A 5,996-nucleotide genomic window follows, 5' to 3' on the forward strand; every position below is an offset into this window, starting at 1 on the left:
GAACAGGACTCTGGGGGCATCCCTGCTTGGAAAGTCCAAGACAAGGATAAACGAAAGTCCTATAGCAGGGTTGAGGCCAGGCCGGGGGTCAAACACAGAAGATCAGTCCTAGAGGTCGGGGCTATGGGTCCAGGAGTCCAAGCCAAGCCGGGATCGGATGCAGGGAGCAGACAAGGGATGTCGGGTACAAGCCAGTGGTAAGAGCCAGGAGAACAACAGGAGCAGGTCAAACAAGCCGGGTCAGTACACAGGAGATCAGACAGCAGGAATCACGGACACAGGTACACAAGAGAAGCTGACGATAATCCAGCGAGGCAGCACTGTCAGGTTAACGTTTAAATAGGTAAGGCGCCTGGGTCACGTCGTGTGCGCGCCAATGCGTTCGTATGCCTACGACGTGTAACGCTATGCGTTCGTACCACCATCGCGTACGCGCACTCGAGCAGACGTAACATCAGGCGTTCGTTTTGGAATCACATTGCGCCTCCGAGTGCACTGACATGCGTTAACACGACCGTATCTTGCGAGGTTCACGCTCTCAACCAACCCCCCCCCCACCCTTCATATAAGCCATGCAATATATGAATAATCACATATTTATCTCAGAAATTGTCCCAATTATATAGGTTTATAGATCCTTTTTGTTTTCTTCTAGCCATTGGGCTGCCTCCATCGGTGAGTTAAAGAGAAAAGTCCTACCGACTGCTGACACCCTCAAGCAGGCTGGATACAGGAGAGCATATTCTATCTTATACATAATCATACTACACTTAATTGGAATAAATTCAGCTCTGCATTTCTGGAGATCAGGCGAAAAGTCAGGGTAGAGGGAGACCCTGGCCCCCTCGAACCTAATGTCCCCCACCTCCCTGGCCCTTCGCAGCAAAGTCACTTTGTCGTTGTAGTTGAAGATTTTCATTAATATCGGCCTAGGATGGTCCCACGTATGGTGGATTTTTGAGGGAGTTCGATGTGCTCGTTCAATCACAAATAAGGGACTGAAAGAGGTACCCCCAACAATCTCCCCAAACCACCCTTCTAGGAAAGTTATTAAGTTGGGACCCTTGCTACGCTCGGGGAGGCCTATCATCCTGATGTTTCTACGGTTCCTATTTTCCAACTTGTCCAACTTAGCGACTTGAATATTTATTGTGTCTTTAAGCCATTTAATTTCACGCTTCACTGGACTCAACTCGTCCTCAACTAGGCTTACACGTTCTTCAAGAACGGAAGTCCTTAGTACAGGTTTGCACAGATCTTGTCCCATAGAAAGTAATTCCTCCTTAATACATCTTAATTGGCTATCGAAACTAGAAATTGAGTCTTTACATTCCTTGATTGCATTCAGTATCTCTCGTAATGTGGTCTCCCCCTCCCACATAGTAGATGCAGGTATATAGGTTATGGCTGATGTGTTGGTTGCTTCCGTGTTTACAATAGCAGTTGAGGTTTTGCCTCCCCCCCGATCCCTTATTGCCTACAGTTTTAGCAACAGAGGGGGTAGGAGGGCTAGAAGAGGTGCACTCTTGGCTCTTTGTGTCTGCAGAGGAATTTTTCTGCTCTTTATTCTGTGGAATTGATTGCTGAGAACTCGGCTTGCTAGGTGAAACCGACGTTGAGTGAGCATATCGCTCCAATTTAGTGGCTGCAGGAGAAGCTATCCGATTGCTTTTATCCTTCACAGAGCGAGTAATTTTAGGCCTCTCATGGGGCAAGTGCTCCTCAGGCGGTCTTTTCCTAGACATGGCTATCTTGCTTAACAAATTGAATATATCTCTTGCTTGCAAGGAAGAAACCCCTTGCAGAGAAAGTTCGCAGAAAATCGTGCTTGGGTACGCTTATTAATTATCTTGCTATGTTGATAATTCAAAGTAAAAAAAAAAGAAGAAAGCACCAGCAGTCCACCTCTGTTTACTGTTGCCACGACCCAGCTATCTCAGCAGCAGCGATTGTATAAACATGTATAGGCATAAAGGCATGCAGTCAATCCAAACAGTCCAGATAGCAAATAGAAAGCCTATGTATCCACGTCGTACAGCCCCGCTTCTAAAAGTTCAGAAAAAAGCAGCCAGGTAAAATAGTATCAAACCCATTTCTCACCGCTTCTCAAGAGGGCCCTCTTTACTTCATCCACAATGCGATATACACACAGGAAGCTCGCTAGGAGATCCAGGGACAAACTCCTCCACTCAGGACAATGGCAGAGAGCAGCAGCACCAGAATCACCCCTCGCCAGCGGCAGTAAAATGGCAGCCAAATGGCCGCACTCACCACTCCGGACTAAAGCAACGCCCGAGATCTCACTGCCTCTCGTCCAACAGCTCAATGGCTCGGCCATCACACGCCGAGCCGTCACCGATGTCTTACCGTGCAGCACGATCCGCCACACAGGTGGGAGGGGCTGGAAAGGAGAAGGTAAGTAAGGCTGCTCCACGTTGTAAAAAGGTCCCAGAAGTTCCTAAAAGCTCGCCAGGCGCCTAGGCAGTAGAATCAGAGAGCCAGGGGAAGACGTCTATGATGAAACGCATACGACGGAGCCACGCACGCTACGTCACTTCCGGGTTGTCTTCAGCGGTTGGAACGCAGCTAGAGCGCACGCTGCGTGTCCACCGATCGGACCCCGAACAGTTTCATCATTTTTGAGGTGATTTTTTGGGATCACTTTTCTCTTGCCTTGGAAATTAGGATTTATGATCCCGTTTAACATGTATGGCCAAAACGTTGACTGACTTATTAAGAGAATTAGTGTCATTCTGCAATGGATGGACTTTTGAACAGTGCAGGACTGGGCCCTGTTTTTTCCTTGGAACAAGAGAAAAGCTTTTTAAAACAAAGTTTTAAAGTTTTTTTTTTATATATTTTTTATTTTTTATTTGTTTTTTTATATTTATATTTGTTTTCTATGCATGGAATTTCTGCTGCTCCACTGATTTTTAAATAGTGGAACATATGGATGGCTTTATAATAATTTTTTGTATAAATATTTTTTTTTTTTTTTTTTTTGCTGCTAAAACAAATAGTGTTCCTACTAAATTACTACACTATGGAGGTCATTTTTCATTACTCCCTATGAGGAATACACTGGAGATATTCGGATGTGAAGGAATACATCTTATATGGGTCTGAGTGCTGGAGTCTCATGAGGCTTGGAACGGTGACACAGATTCTAAAGGAATCTGATCTATAGGCACATTACCCCCATAGGGTTGTGGATATCTGGTGAGTGGAGACCCTTGTGGGGGAGCACTCGAGTCACCTGAAGGACATATGAGCACAAAAGTCACTTTATGAAAACACTTTTCTCTGCTGGATTTGCACAATTGAAGACTTTTCTTTGTGGACATTAAGATTTATTGCTTTTTTGATATATTTTTTTTGATTCTTTTTTTGATTGATCTTTTGAGTTTTATATATTTTTTATTTATATTTTAGTTATATATATTTATTTTTCTACTATGTATATTTCTTATTATTTTTATTATTTTCCTTCTCAATTTTCTTTTTGCCTTAATCTCATCATATTCATGTGGGTCTGAGTATAGATATATAGATATAGATATAGATATATATATTTATTTTTTCATATCTCTTGGTATTAATTAATTAATTTCTCTTTACACTTGCACTTTATACTCTGATAAGTCTATTTTATGTGGTTATATAATACAAGTGGTCTAGTTAGGACTTAAGATAATCTAGCACTTATATGACTTGTAAGTACTAATTGCACTTTATCACTGAGCACTTTTGTCATTACTTTGCACTTTATCTGTAGAAGCACTTTGCATTCTAGGTACATTGTACCCACTTATTATCACATATTGTCATTTACCATTGATCCTATCCTTTATAGACATGATAGCTGTGATATAGACTTTGTAGAGGTATTAGGAGAAAGTTCACTGCACTATAATAAATAAATAAATAAATAAATATATAAATAGATGGGATATCTGGACCCTTAAAAATATTGGGGTTCCAGTTTTAGAATTAGGTAGCACCAAACACCCCACTCTAATATATTGCTAACCATGAAGGTGGATTGCACTGTGGAGTGGATAGAATGTTGTAGAATTATTATCAGGTGGCTTGATGAATGTGAGAAAAGAAAAGGCTGAGGATGGTTTTCATTACTATGATCGTCAAGAAGCTGTTTCTCGGAAACAAGAAAATGCAGATTGCCTGACAGAGGTAGCAGAAGAGAGGGAGATGATGATGGGTGACTAGTAGAGCAGCATTAACCCTTTGAGCACACAGAGGTCAATTTGTGCATCTGTGAAAATATTAGGACTTTCGGTGGGAAAGAGAGTCTGAATAATAGTCTTAGTCCCCGTACACGCGGTCGGACATTCCAGCAACCAAATCCGCCAAAATAAATTCTGACGGATTTAGTCCAGAAGTGATGTTGCATACACACGGTCGGATTAAGTTGTCAGAATTTCCGGTTGCCAAGAACGCGGTGACGTAAGCCGCGTACGATGAAACTAGAAAAGGGAAGTTCAGCACCACGTCCGGCACCCTTTGGGCTCCTTCTGCTGATCTCGTGTTTATCGCGTGTTAGTAGAACTTTGGTGAGAGACAATTCTCGCTTTTCAGATTTGTGCTTCAGTTCGTTACTGCTCTTCAGTTTGTGCTTGTTGGTGCGTATCTGCTTATCAGTGTGTGTAGTCAGTAAGCATTCGTTTCTCATTGTGGACTATATCTTGGTATAGTACGCTTTGATTTGCATTGCTTATTGTCCGCTCGTTTCTGCTTTTCAGGTCGTTCTTTCAGGCATTGCTGTTTATTGGTGCTTTCTGTTGTCCGTTCTGACCAGCCGACCGTTTTAAACCATGTTTCGTGTACGTACTCGTCGTAGAGTTTGTGCTGTGCAGGGGCTTCATGTTGAGCTTTTAGCTTTGACACAAGCCCGGTCCATGAACAGGACGAGGAGGAGTTTGTGGACCAAGAATTGGTTGCGCCAGTGTGACCAGTTTTCGCACATGCCTTTTCCCTAGTGAGATCCAGGAGAATAATCCTGATGATTTCAGGAATTATCTCAGGATGACGGACCCCATTTTTCACCGTCTCCTGGCTTTGCTGTCCCCTTATATCACCAGGCAGGATACCTGCATGTGGCAAGCCATCACTCCGGAGCAGAGGCTCATCGCCACGTTGCGCTACCTGGCGACAGGGAGAAGCCTTCAGGACCTAAAGTTCTCCACAGGCATCTCCCCCCAGGCTCTGGGGATCATTATTCCAGAGACCTATTCTGCCATCATTCAGGTCCTGCAGAAGGACTATATGAAGGTAAGTTTTATCCTTTAACATCACATTCTATGTATTTAATGATTGCTAATGTATTGTATTTCTTTCCTCATTCCCTAATTACCATGATTGCAATATGCTCTAATTCATATGCTCTGCCCCTTTGTCCTCATGCATGCTGGAAGCTTTTCAAGTTCCTTTTTTGTCCTTCATGCATATTTGCCTTCACTAACTTCCCCAGCATGCTCTTCTGGGCCCCTAAACCTATAGTATAGTCACTTAGCAATGTCTTTTGTGAGCTCCATAGTATTGCTTTCCCCTAAACACCCCCTAAAATGTGTACAAATGTTATGTTTGCGTTTCAATTCATGCAGAGTGACATTTTTTTTGGCAACCCTCCCCCCAACTGCTAGGTCAGCTGATAGCAATGATCTATCTGCTGACTTTGCCAAACCCAATACACACTCTACCTATCTTTTTTCTGGTCAGATTTATGGACGAATTCAACAAAGCATGTAGTGCAAGGGCCTGCCTCTATACTTTCAAATGCTACATTTTCTTTTTTTTTTCTCCTATTATTATCTTGATAGGTTAAGGCAGAATGTCAAAATGTGCTTCCATTTTTTTTGATACTATGACTTCTTACCTGTCTGGTGGGCTGCCAATAGTGTAAGTAAGGAGGGGCTGGCCAAAGTATCACACATTATTTATGCATTCAGCTCTCAATGAAGTGGAGAGGGTTACCTGTC

This window comes from Lithobates pipiens, unplaced genomic scaffold (assembly GCF_037356315.1).
Source record: "Lithobates pipiens isolate NorthernLeopardFrog02 unplaced genomic scaffold, aLitPip1_a1.2 Scaffold_13, whole genome shotgun sequence".
Lineage (NCBI taxonomy): Eukaryota > Metazoa > Chordata > Amphibia > Anura > Ranidae > Lithobates > Lithobates pipiens.